We start from the raw sequence: 16,416 nt of genomic DNA on the forward strand, positions 1-16,416 counted from the left end.
ACTAATTAAAATATTGTCAACGAACTATTGGAGACTAATGTCCATATTCTGTACTCTTTTATAATAGGGCTGACAAAATAGCTTCTTAAGGTTTGCAACCAGGTGAACAAAGTGGTTATGCAAGCACTGTTGACAATGTGGCACTGCTCCCTACTCCTGGCAGGTAGACTGTGAAGCAGTTTAAAAGGGCAGGAACATTGTTGTCCTGGAAAAAAGGACACCTTTGATTTGGTTCTGGCTCAACCATTCACTAGCAAAATGGCCTTGGATGAGCCACACAGCTTCTCTGAAATCTGTAGTTGTCTTACCTGCAAAATGTAAGGGTCAAAGATGCTTTGCTCATTCTAACTATGATTCTTCAGTTCTGTTCTCCCAGTGCATGGTACATGGGTAGAAGTAGGATGGAGTAGGAGCGAATGAAAGAGAAAGAACACGGCCTTCAGATCCAGAGAAGTTTATCCTGTTTATTTTCAAATTCTAGTTCTACTACACACAAGTGCAATAGATATAATCCCTTCATCTCTCTGTGCCTGTTTCTTCATTTGTAATACAGAAGAGATAGCAATGAATGCCTTCCAAAGTTGCTGGGAATATTAAATATAAAAACCTAAAAAAAAAAAAAAGAAAAAGTTTGACCATTTACTGGTACAAAATATGCAAATTAAAAATGACAATTTTATTTACTTTTGTGTCTGAGTATTTTCTCATAAAAGTCTGAATACCACTTATTTATAGATAACAAAGAAATAAATAGTATACTTTATACTTTTTGAAATAATTCTAGAATAGAATGAAAAATTCTGGATTTAAGTTCTGCTGTGTGGATGACAAGGAAAATATAACATACCAAGACTAGAGGAATGAAAGCTGTTGATAGAGTGCAATTCATGGGATATATATCTTTTAAAAGAAAGACTAAAAATCAATTAACTAAGACTCAAAATCAAAATGTTAGGAAGGGGCAATGTAATAAATACAAAGAAAGTAGAAAAATGAAATAAAGTAAGTAGAAATTAGTGAACTAGAAAAGAAATATACAAAAGAAAAAAATCGATAAATAAAATGTTGGTTCTTTACAAATAGTCATAGGATTGCTAAAGTCTTAGCAAGGCAGATCAAGAAGAAAGGAAAAGTACATCACCAATATCAGGAGTAGAAAGAGGGATATCATTACAGAACCTACAGATACTAAAAAATAATAAAATACTGTATGTTAACTATACTGGAGTTAAAATTAGAAACTTAATAAAAAGTATATCTTTTTAAGAACATAATGCTGACAAATTAAAAAATTTAAATGAAGTGGACAAAAAGCTTAAAAAACACCAAACTTACACCGATTCTTTCAGAGAATAGAAGAAAAAGAAAACATCCATATGAAACTTGCATTATTTTGTTCCCAGAATCTTGGTACAAAAACATTGTACCAAGGGCAATACAGAAAAAAAAAATATATATATATAGATCAGCAAATCATGAAATAGATGCAACATCTTAAATAAAATATTAGCCAACTGTATCTGACTTTATATAAGAATGTTGTTTTAATTACTTATTTATTTTATTTAAAGATCTTATTGGAGAGGGAGAGAGACAGAGAGCATGGGAAGGGAAGGAGGGAGGCGAGTGGGAAGAGGGAGAAGCAGACTCCCCTCTGAGCAGGGAAGCTGACAAGGAGCTTGATCCCAGGACCCAGAGATCATGATCTGAGCCAAAGACAGACATTTAACTGACCTGACCACCTACGCACTCCAAGAATGTTCTTTTTGTAACACAACCTAATTGGATTTATTTTGTGATTGCATGTTTGATTTAACATCACAAAGTCAGTCAATGGAATTCACTACATAAATAGAACAAAAGAAAAAAATAATGTACTAATTTAGAAAGACACAAAAAGAAGTATTTGATAAAAATCTAATTGCCATTCATAATAAAAACTATTCACAAATTAGTGATAGAAGTAAATATTATTCATGTTAAGATCAGTATTTATTAAAAAATAATGTAAACAAATAATATACATAACAGTGTCTTACTAACAGCTGAAAGTGTGAATGAGATGGGATTTATGCTATTTCTCCTTCTATTCAATATTTAATAAAACCTCAGACAGTGCACAAAGGCCAGAAAAGGAGATGAAATTGTAAGGATTTGGCAAAATTCATTAAATTGTTATTATCCATATAAGGCCTTAAGGTGTGAATAGGATAAACAAAGAAATCCACAGAAAACTAAAAGAAGTAATAATTTAATGAGGCTACTGGATTCAAGGTTAACATACAAAAATCATTTATATTTCTATATATCATCTAAAATAAATTTTCTTTGAAATTTATTTAAAATTAGTATTTATAGTAGAATAAATAATATCAACTATTTAGGAATATACCTAATAAAATATGGGCAGGATTTCTATACTGAATTCTTCTTGCTGAGATAAATTTTAAAAGACCAAAACTAAAGGAAAGAATTATTATTATTTCCATAAAATAGAACACCCAATATTTCAAGATGTCAGTTCTTCCACAAATTGTTTTAATTCAAAGCTGTCTCAATCAATATCCCAGAAGGATTTTTGTTTTATTTGGTTTTGTGTTTTGGAAACTGATAATTTGTTTCTAAAATTCATTTTAAAAAGTTTAAGGCCCAAGAAGAAACAAGACAAACTTTAAAAGATTTAAAAAAAAAAATGTCAAGGACTTTCTACAACAGATATTAAAACTTAGCATGAAGCTTCATAATTAAAATAGTGTGTTATTAGTGTGAGGAAAGACAGCAGGATGTTGAAATAAATTAAAGACCTATATGTAGTAACTAGATATATTAAAAAATTGCCACTGCACAGAAATGGGAGAAAAGTGTTTTTTTTTTCCCCACTTTAAGTGGTGTAAGGTTAATTGGATTTTCATATGGACAAAATGCATCTTAACCCCTACTACACACTCTACACAAAAATCAATTTTAGATGAATTGTACATCTGAATGTGAAAGATAAAATGATTAATCGTTTTGAAGAAAATGTAGGAGAATGATTTCATGATTTTAGGGTAGGCAAAGTTTTCTTAAATAAAACAAAGTGTACTTATTTTAAAAGAATTGATTTATAAAAGGAAACATTAAAAGTAAGAACTTTTATTTATCAAATATATATCTGAAAACAAAAACACAAGCCACAGAGTAAGAGGATATATTTGTAATACAAAATTCCATCAAAAGATAAATATCCAGAGTATATAAAAATCCCAGGCAAAGCAATAAGAAAAAAATTAATAGAGGAAAATATGGACATCATTCTTGAAGAGGCAGTTCACAAAAGGGCAATCCATGTGGTAAATAAATAAATCTAAAGGTGTTCAATTTTGTTAGCCATCATGGAGTGCAAATTAAAACTACAATGAAGAATGAAGGCACACTTTCCATAATTGCTAAAATGAAATTTTCAAATAAATTGGAAGGGGAGGTGAACCATGAGAGACTATGGATTCCAAAAAACAATCTGAGGGGTTTGAAGTGGCGGGGGGGTGGGAGGTTGGGGTACCAGGTGGTGGGTATTATGGAGGGCACGGATTGCATGGAGCACTGGGTGTGGTGAAAAAATAATGAATACTGTTTTTCTGAAAGTAAGTAAGTTAATTTATTTAAAAAAAATAAAGACTTAATATTACTTGGGGGGATAATTTTACATAACATAAAATTATGCATATTTTATCCAGTCTTATATTTGTACATAGTTTATATGAAGATTTGTAACAAAAAATAAGGGTAATTATATATAATATATAAGCAGTTTATATTATTACTTATAAACAAAATCAAATGTAAAAAATTAAAAATAAATGCATCTTGCACATTAAAAAAAAAAGAATGTGTAATAACTGGAACCCTCATATACTGCTGGTGGGAATATAAAGTACAGCAGTCATTTTAGGAACCTGTTTGACAATGTCTGCTAAAACTGAATGTATGTGTATCTTCATACCTAGATATATACCCGGTAGATAACACACATGTTCATGATTATTCATAGTAGCACGATTTGTAATACCTTTAAACTGCAAAAAACCTAAATGTCTATCCACAGTAAAACAGATACATGAGTGGCGTTATATTTATAATATTATGCAACAAGCAGAGTGGACAAGCTATTACACAGACAACCCATATGAATTTCACAAATATGATGTTGAGTGAACTAAGCCAGTCACAAAAAAGAAACACACTGTATCATTCCTTTAGATGGAGTTCAAAAGCAAGCAAAACCAATGTACAATATTAGTTCTTAGAGTAGTAGTTAATTTGTGGAAAAGTAGTTAATGAGATGGGACATGAGCAAGGCTTCTGGGGTGCACAAAATTTTCTTTTCTTTTCTTTTCTTTTTTGATATGGGTGGCAGTAGTCACATAGAAGTATTCAATTTGTGAAAGTCCATCCAGCTGGATACTTAGGACTCATGGGCAGTTCTGTATGCTTGTTATATTTCAATAATGAATTTGTTTATAAAAATACTGGCTCTATGGCCTACTAGCTTTCTGTTCTTTGGAAAATCACTTACGTTTGTATCTTATTTCCTCATTTCTAAAATAGAGGTGAATGAATAAATGTTTGAGATTATATAAAATAGGATTTTTAGGGGGGAGATTCTCTGTTTCTTTTTTAAGTAAGGTGTGGCCTATTGATTAATGTGTGTTCTCAGTGCTAGGGATAGGATGGTGAGCCAGATGGTTTCCCTGCCTTCAATGAAATTGCTTTTTGTCTATCTGTAGATATGAGGACAAGGATCGCATTTGATCCAACCTGAGTTCAATCTTCTCTTTAAACCTCCACACAGAGCATTGCTTTAAAAAGGTGGCAAAAAGTGGTAAAATTCATTCTCGGTGAGGAAAAAGATGACATGGATTTCACCTTTTATTCCCTGCTGTTCCTTCCTATTGATCAAGAAAGTGGAGAGAGTATGGGTAAGGTAGCCAGGACAAAGTTGACAGCAAACAATCTTGTCATTTAGTGTATGTAAGAAGCTTAGAAATGTGGATGGCACCAGCTTTCTTCAAGTCTAATCTTTATAGAGTTATACTTTCTCCCTTTTCTTTCTTTCTTTCTTTCTTTCTTTCTTTCTTTCTTTCTTTCTTTCTTTCTTCTTTCTTTCTTTCTTTCTTTCTTTCTTTCTTTCTTTCTATCATTCAGTGAGGACTTAACTCTCAAATGCAGTCACTTGTACATTACCACCCAAGACACAGCTTACAACCACTTTGCCACTGACTTTCCTGGCGAGTCCCCAGTGCTCATAATACATGTCTTTTCTTGCTGTGACTCCAACCTAAAGAGAAACTTGGATATTGTTACATTTCCAAGGCTACTTTTTATAGGGTTTTGGGGTCTCAACAAGGAATCTGTACATCATGAAGGTGAACTAACTACCTAGCAGTGATAATAGAACACCATGGTGTGTGAGTAAAGAAATGAAAATAAAATACTTTTTTTTAATACCTGGGAAGTTGGCATAACTGCCAAAGCATGTGATTTTTTTTTTTTTAAGAGAGAGAACAAGCAGGTGTAGGAGGGGTAGAGGGGAGGGAGAGAGGATCTTAAGCAGACTCCACCCTGAGCACCAGCCAACAAGCACTTGATCTCATGACACTGAGATCACAATCTGAGCCAAAACCCAGGAGTCAGAGGCTTAACCGACTATGCCACCCAGGTGCTCCCCAAAACATGTGGATTCTGATTAATCTTAGAATGGGGCTAGCTTTACTTCTGGTTCCCTAAGAAACAGTGGAACATTCAGGAGCTTTTGAATTCTATTCAGCATTCAGGGTAGTTAGAAGATGGTTGACAGAGAACTTAAGCTCCTGAGCTCAGTAATGCTGAATTATTGTGTCTCATTAAAGATTATCAAAAGCCTTTCTTAGGAGAAACAATTTGAACTCTCAAAGAACACATTGTATTTTCTTAATATACCTCTCATATTGTGACATGTGGACATGAAAAAATGTCCTTTGGTTAGAGTTAGCCTTATAGCTTTGCCCTGTTTTTTTGTCAAATCTGTTGTAGTTCAGTAGTGACATACAAAGGCAATTGCTACAAAACATAACCACAATGAGATACCACCATATACAAGTTAAAATGGCCAAAATTAACAAGACAGGAAACAAGTGTTGGTGAGGTTGTGGAGAAAGGGAAACCCTCCCACACTACTGGTGGGAGTGCAAGCTGGTTTAGCCACTCTGGAAAACAGTATGGAGGCTCCTCAAAAAGTTAAAAATAGAGCTACCCTACAACCCAGCGATTACACTACTAGGTATTTACCCCTAAGAAAGAAGGGGCACGTGCACCCCCAATGTTCATAGCAGCAATGTCCACAATAGCCAAACTATGAAAGGAACCAAGATGTCCATTGACAGATGAATAAATAAAGAAGATGTGGTTCATATATACAATGGACTATTACTCATACATCAGAAAGGATGAATACCCATCATTTGCATCAACATGGTTGGAACTGGAGAGAATTATACTAAATGAAATAAGTCAAGCAGAGAAAGACAATTATCATATGGTTTCACTCATATATGGGACATAAGAAATAGAGTGGAGGACCATAGGGGAAGGGAGAGAAAACTGAATGGGAAGAAGTCAGAGAGGGAGACAAACCATGATAGAGTCCAGACTCCAGGAAACAAACTGAGGGTTACAGAAGGGAGGGCATGGGGAGATGGGGTGATTGGGTGATGGGTATTAAGGAAGGCACATGATGTGATGACCACTGGGTATAATACGCAACTAATGAATCATTGAACACTGCAACAGAAACTTATGATGTACTATATGCTGGCTAACTGAACATTAAAAAAAAAGATCTTTTCAGATTATACTTAATGCCAGCAGTGATTCTGCAGCATCCCTCTTAATAACAATAATAGTAAGATCTTAATATGTATTGAGTGCTTGCAATGTGTCAGATGTTGGACACATTCATGTCTGAGATCATTTGTTCTTCACAATGTACCTATATGATGCACTTAAAAATATTTTATTTTTTGTTTATTTACTTATTTACTTATTTATTTAAGGGAGAGAGAGAGAGAGAGAGAGGATGAGCAGGGGACCAGCAGAGGAAGAGGGACAAGCAAACTCCACACTGAGCACAGAGCCCAGTTCTGGGCTTGATCTCGCAACCCTGAGATCATGACCTGAACCAAAATCAAGAGTTAGATGAGATGCTCAACTGACTGAGACAGCCAGGTGCCCCTATACTGTACTTTTTAACAAAGTTTTCTTGTGATGTAAGTGACATACAGTAAATTGTACATACTTCAAGGGTATAACTTAATTTTTTATGACATAAGTGAACATTCATGAATGCATCATCCTAACCAAAAATTTTAAAAAATTGATCACTTCTAAAAGTTTTCTCATGTTCTTTGTAGTTCCTCTGTCCTATGTTTCCTACTTCCCATCCCTGTCCAACCACTGATCTGCTTTTCTGTTGCTATAAATCAGTTTGCATTTTCTAGAATTTCATATGAATTCTATAGTTTCACATGAATCATATAGCATTTTGGGATGGTCTGGCTTATTTTATGCAGCACAAATATGAAATTCATTCATGTTGTTGTGAGTATTTGCAGATCATTTTTATCACTGGGTAGTGCTCCACTAACACCTTACTTATGCGTGTGTCTGTTGATGGATATTTGTGTTGTTTCCAGTTTTGGGTTGTAACAAATCAGGCTGGTATGAACATTTGTGTATAAGTATTTTCATACACATTTATTTCTATTTTTCTTAGGTAAATATCTAGAAGTCAAATTGTTGGGTCATATGGTTTATTTACCATTCTAGAACACCTCCGAATTGTTTTATGAAGTAGGTATACAGTTTGTTACAGAATTTTACTCTGTATCTGTGTATAATAGTTCTAATCACCCTACATCATTGTTAATACTTATTATTGTCTGTCTGTTTTTGTTTTTGTTTTAGTTTAGCCATTTTGTTAGATATGTTGTGGTATCTCACTGCGGTTTTAATTAGCATATTCCTAATGTTTAGTGATATTGGGTATGTTTCTATGTGCTTATTTGGTGAACTGATTACTCAGGTCTTTTGATAACTTTTAGGGGGTTGTTCATTGTGTGGAGTATAAGGTACATAGAAGGCTCTGGAAAATAAGAAAACAAACCCCAGTTATAAACAGTAACTTATGTTAGAGGTCTTTTACACCAGTCTCCCTTATCCAGGCTAATATATTGTTGTTTTACCCTCTTTCTTCTCCAAATTCAGTAACATTTGACAGATTTCATAATATAGATGACAGCATTTCTTAGTTGTTGTTTCCTTCAGACAAGGTTGAGCCTGGAACTTTTGCTGTAGAAAAATACTGAGTAGAAAGAAAAGCTTTTCTTGTATAGGACTAAGTTCAGGTTTTCATTCTATTACATGCTTATTGTGTCACACTTGTCTCTGAGTCTTAGTTCCCTTATCTGGACAAGTGGGGGTGAACATGAGGGTGGTAATATTCCCTTTCTGGAGCTGTCATGAGAATCAAAGGTGTTAGGGAAAAGTAAGCACCCAGGACTATGCTGGACTTATTTTATATTTCTTTGTCTTTTTTTCACTCTGTAACTTAAGTTAGAGACAGCCATAAATGTGTATAGAGCCTGAGAAAACAAATATACGACATTCTTTGGGGGTTTCTTTTAAACACTCTTTAAGTAGATGCCTTTATAATTATACACATAAGAGTAAAAGTTCTACCACTTAGAACTATAGGTTAGCAATGAGCAAAAGGTATCTGGCACGTCTATGTGTCAAATTTTGTGTAAGTCAGCACAGGGAATATAGTAATGTAATATCTTCCCTCAAGTGCTTGAAGCCTACCTGGGGACCCAGACTATGTCCCCATAACTCTTCTTTTTTATCATTTTAAGTTATATGAAACATTTACTGGGAAAGAAGTGATCTCGTCTGTCTAATGCTGAGTGATGTTGATGTTTTTATGAAATATGGAGATGAGATTTTTTGCTAGATTTGGGTAGGGAGTAGACTGGGCAACTGAGATTTGAGGATCCTCAATAGTGGTGAGTATTTGTAATGCATTTAAATCTATTCCAGAGTACCTTGTGGTAGACTATATTATTGTCTCAAAAGTATTTTTTTATTCCTTAAGCCTTGTGTCTCTGTGATTAGAATACCTTTCTGTGCAGTGTTTTCTGACACCAAATATGTCATTTCAGGTCTCTAATTCTTCAACACTGACTGGGTGTCCAACAATTCAATTCAATTCTGACAGTAACTATCCATAATTATTGCTGACCTTGCAGAATTCAGTCCCTCAAAACTCTCTCCATTTCAGATGTCAGAAGCAAATGGGTCCCCAGGCTACCCACACTCCTGGCTGCTAACTACCAATTCAGGGGTTCAAACATTTCCCACCCCAAGTTTTAATAATATGCTAGAATGACTCATAGACCTCAGAAAAGTGCTTCAGTTATATTACTGGTTTATTATAATGATAAAATTCAGGAACAGACCACTGGAAGAGATGTCTAGGTCAAGGTGGGAGTGAGGAGACACAGGACTTGGTGCCTCATAGCACATCAATGTAATCATCAACACAGAAGCTTTATAAATGCCATCATAAGAATTTTTGTGGAGGTTTCATCATATAGGCACTAATGACTACATTATTGGACATTTGTGATTGAACTCAATCACCAGTCCCTCTTCCCTTGGGAGAATAGGGCTGAATGTTCTACCCTGTATTCTCACTGTTGGTTTTTCAAGTGACCAAGATCCATCTTGAAACTACCTAGAACTCCCCGCCTCATGAATCCTCTCGTTAGTATACAAAAGACAGTAAATTCTGACAGTTTGAAGAACTCTTTAGGAAGAACCAGGAACAAGGACCAATTTTTTTTTTTTAATTTATTATACCATATTTTCCATGCCCTATTGACAATGGGTTTGGTCATATGACTTGCTTAGAACAAGGAAATATGGGTAGGAGTGACATTATGCCTGCTCTAAATGCAGCATTTAAGATGAAATCTGTGTTTCTGCTCATCTCTTCAACTTCTGTCCTCTATCACCAGAACACCATCCCCAGAGAGTGGTTGCTCCCTGAGTGCTCCTTCTCAGACGTTCCCTGAATACGGGTGGCAGAACAGACTTGAAGCCAAATAGCTGCCTGGAGCAAGCCCAGCTGAGCCTGGCAGAGCCACACTCAGTTCACAGACCTGTGAGTAAGCAATAGATGTTTGTATCATTAATCGCTGAGATCTTGAGTTTGCTGCTCTCTCAGCAAAAGCTGGCAAATACATACATTGACATGTGTTACTTCATTTTTATCCTTCACTTACTGCTGGATTTTGAGCACAGTTGTACAACATATTAGAAATAAACCATTTTTCACTAAGTTCGGAATTGATACCCATTTAGATTTTCTTTGTATCTTGGGTTTTAAGCAGAACTTTAGAAGTCTTCTTCCTTGTAATTTGCTCCTGTAGATTCAGGCCCTCTTAAATCCACAAAGACCTGGAAATTAAAGGAATAAATAAGTAGTATACCTGTGGGGTAAAGTCCAATGCGGACTTTGCAAAATCCAATATGTCTGAAAAATATGTTCCTTAGGCAGCTCAGTCCAAATGCCACTGGCTTCCTCCTTCCCTGGTTGATAGTACATTATGTTCAGGACTTATCAAAAATGCATTCAACCTGCAACTCAAACCTGCTCACTTGGAGGCCAGGTTCCCAGTGGGAGATGCCTCACAGAACTTAGTCATCTCTTGACTAACAATGGCTGGCCAGGGATGACAGCTCTAAAAAAGGAAAATGGGATGGATGGTGACATAAATGCTGAAGAAACATATATAAGAAAGACACAAGAAGACAGCAGACAGGAAAAAAAGAAAAAAAAAAAGATCCTGAGTAAAAAACAACTGAAGTGGGGGCGGGGCGCCTGTGTAGCTCAGTTGGTTAAGCCACTGCCTTCGGCTCAGGTCATGATCCCAGAGTCCTGGAATCAAGTCCCACAGCAGGCTGCCAGCTCCATGGGGAGTCCGCTTCTCCCTCTGACCTCCCCTCTCATGCTCTCTCACTCTGTCTCTCTCTCAAATAAATAAATAAAATCTTAAAAAAAAAAAAAAAAACAAAAAAAAAAAGCCCAACTGTTGTTTGCCCTGCGGAGATTCAACTTGATGTACGTACTTGTGCAGTAAAAGACTTCAAAGCCCAGGGAATCAAAGCTAAGAAGATGTTAGCTTATAGTAAGAGGTGAGCACACAGCTCTACTGCTGTCTGGGTGCTTGTGCGGGTGCGACTTGGACTACAGAAGGGGGAAAAATAAACTAGAGCTGCTTCTCAAAGCCTTCCTTGGAATTGCCTGCTTAGGCTTTTGTTGTTTTGCTTTCCTCTTGTTTTTTCTTTTCTTTCTTTCTTTTTTTGCTTTGTTTTGTTTTGTTTTTGTTTTTCTGGCAACCAGGCCACTGCAAATCAGAGCTTGAAAGCAAACCTGACTCTGTCATGTCGATAGGACAATGAGCAGAGCAAAGCCCATGTCTTTGATTTGTGCTCTCTTTGCCATTGATCTTTTTTCTCCCACAACCATGAAAAAAAGATCTTACAATATCAAGAACATGAAATAAATTTCTGACCCGGATCATCCTGAATTATGGTTTTTATTAACTCATTTGTGGATCTCTGGGCCTGGGCCTATGAGTCGTGGGACTTGTTGTTTAGTCTCAAAGGTAAAAGCAAAACTATTGACAAATTCAGGAGACTTTGGTCCATAAATACCCCAGTTTTAATATACTTAGTCTCTTAGTGTTTTCTTCAAAACCCATTTTGTTGTTTAATGTAATACAACATTTTAATTTGTCTTATATCTAGTATCTCTATGGCTATTGGGTGAAATTGATTTTCACCAGTTTTAACCTGAGCCACTACCATTCAATTTTTGTTTTGTTTTGTTTTCAATTTTGGAGTTTGGGTCACTGAAATAATTGCTGGAGCTTGGTAGTTTCAGGTGGACTGATTTTTATGATCTATAATATATCTGGTTCTAAGTAAATGGCCACAGCTGGGATGGAGAGACATCCCATTTTTACTGTTGTTTGCCTTTCTGAGTAAATTTTGAAAAATATGCTTTAAGAAAGTAAAGTGTACTTATCATTGGCATTGCATCTATGCATTAAATAAAAAAATTATTTAGTTACTGGGGATAAGTGAAAGGAGCTTTCTTCCTAAAGGTGAAGACACTCCATGTAGAGAGGTCATCATTGTAACACTGGGCTCCTGTTTGTACTTTAGTTTCAAGTTTCTCCCTCTAGAAATTGGGGTTCAGTGAAAGCAGGTTCCAAGGGAGTTTGGATCCTGTTTAAAACACACTATTCTTTAAACATTACCTCCCCATGGACAACCGGGGAGAGCCTCCTGCATTCTGTAAAACAAGCCCTCCGTTTACACACATGCACTCATCTTTGAGGCTCATTCCCCTGAAGATCTCAACCTGAACTCACACAAAGGAGCACACAGTGGCTAAGTGTTGGCGCGTCTGTTAAGGAGTAGAATATATAGGAGATTTTCATATAGTCGGACAAGTTCCCTAACTTGAGAGAAGGATGACAATGGAAAAGCAGCCCTCGTCTTGCTCCCTTGCAACCAGAAGAAAAGAGAAGAAAATGAAAGCTTTCCCGGGGCACTCCCAGACTCCGCTCCCAGCTTCTCCCTCTGGTGGCAAGCACAGATCATTAACATTGGTAATGTCCTTACTAAATCTGCTTGGAGAAAGTGACAAGTCTAATTTGTTACTGACAGACCGACGGCTGGGAGTATGTTTAAAATGCATCGCTCTTGCTCTTGGACCCTTTGAACTGCTGTGTGGTTTCTGTCAGGTAAGCTCGGTATTTGCGGTATAAGCTCGGTATAAGCGAGTACTCGCTTAAGGAATTCCTCCCCAGGTTCTGAATTTCGAATCACAGCACCCTCGGGCTTACTGCAGAGGCTGTTCCTGGGACTGAGGAAGAAGGAGGGAACCGAAGCAGCGGGCCTTTCCTCTGGGAGGCTGATGGGGAGATTGATGAAATCACAGATAGTCTTTAACCAAATACCGAGCTTACCTGACAGAAACCACACAGCAGTTCAAAGGGTCCAAGAGCAAGAGCGATGCATTTTAGTCAGTGGCTCATTTTAGTCAGTGGCTCTCAGGCTGACAAATAATAATGACAGATCGGGATAAGATTAAATGTGTTCTTTGATACATAGGCATGTGGCAATGATATGGGCTTTCATTAACTGGAAAACATAAGCAGGGCCCCATTTTGATATGCTGTAGACTGATTTTACATTAAACTAAGTGGAGTTTAAACACATGAGGCAAATGGGGTCTGTGAGGCATGGAGATAAGTTAGCCTCATGGAGGAGAACTTTAAATCATGGCCTGTGACCTAAAATTATAATACAGTGAATTTTATGTGGAAGAGGATGATAATCTTATCCCAATCTCAACTAAATTCAGGGCAACGATCATGAATTTTAAATGCCATACGAAATATTTAGACCATACATTAGGAAGATTTCCTCTATAACGCAGGTATTTAGCTTGGGCAAGAAGTCATAAAGGGAAATGGAATCAAGAGTAAACCAGCTGTTTACCCCGTATTATTGGCCTCACTTCTAGATAGAATCAAGGGTAGTGAGTCCTTGAAAAACATCACTGGAATTCTGAAATTTTCCACCTAAAATAAGTTCTAAAAACATCAAAAGAACAACTATCGGCGATGATAGATGTGAGTCACAATTTAGTTATTTTTTTATTTTCTTCAGTTAGCCACTGTATAATACATAATTAATCCTTGATGCAGTATTCAGTAATTCATTAGTTAAGTGTAACACTCAGTGCTCATCACAGCACGTGCTCTCCTCAGTACCCATCACCCTGTCACTTCCTTCCCCCACCTGCCTCTCCTCTGAAACCCCCAGATTGCTTCTCAGGGTCCATAATTTCTCATGGTTCATCTCCCTCTCTGATTTCGTTCCCTTTCGATTTCCCTCTCTTCCCCTATGGTCCTCCATGCTATTGCTTATGTTCTACATATGAGTGAAACCATAGGAGAATTGTCTTTCTCTGTTTGACTTACTTCACTTAATATAAACCCTTCCAGTTCCATCCATGTTGATGCAAATGGTGGGTATTCATCATTTCTGATGGCTTAATAATATTCTATTGTGACCATGAGTGAACTGAGGGTTTGGGGGGGGGGATGGGGGGTTGGGTGAGCCTGGTGGTGGGTATTAAGGAGGTCACGTGTTGCATGGAGCACTGGGTATGTTGCATAAACAATGAATTTTGGAACACACAAATTAAATTAAATTTAATTGCTATATTTGCCTTGCTGCTCTTTCTGCTCAGCAGGACATTGTTGTACACATCAAAATGGTTGCATAAACAACTATAACTTTGTAATTTCTGATCACCAATTTCCAGAAAAACAGCACAATGGGGTGGAACACACTGCTTCAGAATTTAAAAAAATATTCCATTGTGTATATGTAGCACATCTTCTTTATCCATTCATCTGTTGAAGGGCATCTCAGCTCCTTCCACAGTTTGGCTATTGTGAACATTGCTGCTATGAACATTGGAATGCACGTACCCCTTCTTTTCACTACATCTGTACCTTTGGGGTAAATACCCAGTAGTGCAATTGCTGGATTATAGGATAGCTCTATTCTTAACATCTTGAGGAACCTCCATATTGTTTTCCAGAGTGGCTGTAACCAACTTGCATTCCCACCAACAGTGCAGGAGGGTTCCCCTTTCTCCACATCTTCACCAACATTTACTGCTTCCAGTTTTGTTAGTTTTTGCCATTCTAACTGGTGTAAGGTGGTATCTCATTGTGGTTTTGGTTTGTATTTCCCTGATGGCTAGTGATGTTGAACATTTTTTCATGTGTCTGTTAGCCATTTGTATATCTTTTTTGAAGAAGTGTCTTTTCATGTCTTTTTGTGGGTCATATTTTAAAACAAAAGTCATGTTCTTAGATTTTACATCTATTTTCCTTTTTGTTAATGTCAGTGGTTTTCAAATTTAGTTTTAGAAGCTAAGTCTTTACTATTTAGTAAAACCCCATTTAGTCTCATCCAAAACTATGTTCACTAAGAATGGAATATAAACCAATAATGTGCATCTAGGCATTGTATATGATCATCTCATTTAATCTTCTAAACCTATGAGATATCTACATCATCATTTCAATTTTCAACAGAGAAATTGAAGTTCTAAAGATCACATACATTTGGAATTTTAAGAATTTGAGAAGAAAACAAGCGGAAGACAGTGTAGGAAAATTAGAGTCCCATAAAAGCAAAGTCCATTGAAGGACCATTTCAATTGGCCCTGATCTGGAAACAGATACAATGAGATATTCATTTATCCATTCTAAATATCAAGGGCACAGAAATATTTAAAATTAAATAAGAAAGAGTCTCCATCTTTAAGACCTGAGTGTTATGGAAATAGCTTGGGGAGGGCATGTTCCCAAAGGGGATAACTGCTGAGCTGGGTCAGGATTGTGAATGGAAGCATACCAAAGCAATTCCACAGGAGAAGCTAGACAAGTTGGAAGAATCGGTTTAGTGTAGAGGAATAGCAGGCCAAAGAGGCAGATGTTTCTGCAATGGCAAGAAGCACAGTGTGGCTGGAATACATATGTTTGGTGAAGAGGTGTAGTGAGGAAAGTTAGGGAGGGGGGTCTACATGGCAGGAAATGAAGTCTGGAAGTTAGGTTAGGTCTTGATACTCAAGGAACTGGTATGTTATGGCATTAGGAGAAACTCCAGGATTGTGGACTTTTAGCAATACAATCTTCACTTTCATCTTTGAGAATATGTAACCAAAGTCCCCAGGTACTATTTCATTTCATCTTTAAAAGGGTCTAGAAACTCAGGCTTTTGTTGAGTGCACAAGGTCAGTGGTGGTGCAAGACTAAAGGGTTGGTTCATCTACTTATCTCTTATCCCCTCTGGCCTTCAATACTCAGATCTGTACACTTCTCTTACACACTTTTCTTGTCAGCTCTCCTCTAGCCTCTGGAAGCATTATACATACTACTGTGAAGGCCTTCTAGCCAAGACTTTGTCTGTGTAAACTGGAAGATGCTGTATTTCCTTCCCTCTCCCCCTCCCAACTGCTGACAGCTCTGCTGATACCTAGCTTGGCAGACAGATGCTTTTGTACAAAGAATACTCCTTCCTCCAGGTAGACACAATCACTTCTAGAGTGCAGGACTGCTATATTTGCCTTGCTGCTCTTTCTGCTCAGCAGGACATTGTTGTACACATCAAAATGGTTGCATAAACAACTATAACTTTGTAATTTCTGATCACCAATTTCCAGAAAAACAGCACAATGGGGTG

At 36.8% G+C, this 16,416-nt stretch overlaps 1 protein-coding gene across 1 annotated transcript in view; it reads left to right on the forward strand.

Moving 5' to 3' along the window:
- LOC116581985 (coiled-coil domain-containing protein 22-like) overlaps positions 1-16,416 on the forward strand; it is a 106,039-nt gene that overhangs the window by 25,329 nt on the left and 64,294 nt on the right. The window contains 1 exon segment of the mRNA XM_032329329.1: positions 10,092-10,237. The gene's annotated coding sequence lies outside the window, so the exon portion shown is untranslated.

The sequence above is a fragment of the Mustela erminea genome, chromosome 21, assembly GCF_009829155.1.
Source record: "Mustela erminea isolate mMusErm1 chromosome 21, mMusErm1.Pri, whole genome shotgun sequence".
In the NCBI taxonomy this organism is placed as follows: Eukaryota; Metazoa; Chordata; class Mammalia; order Carnivora; family Mustelidae; genus Mustela; species Mustela erminea.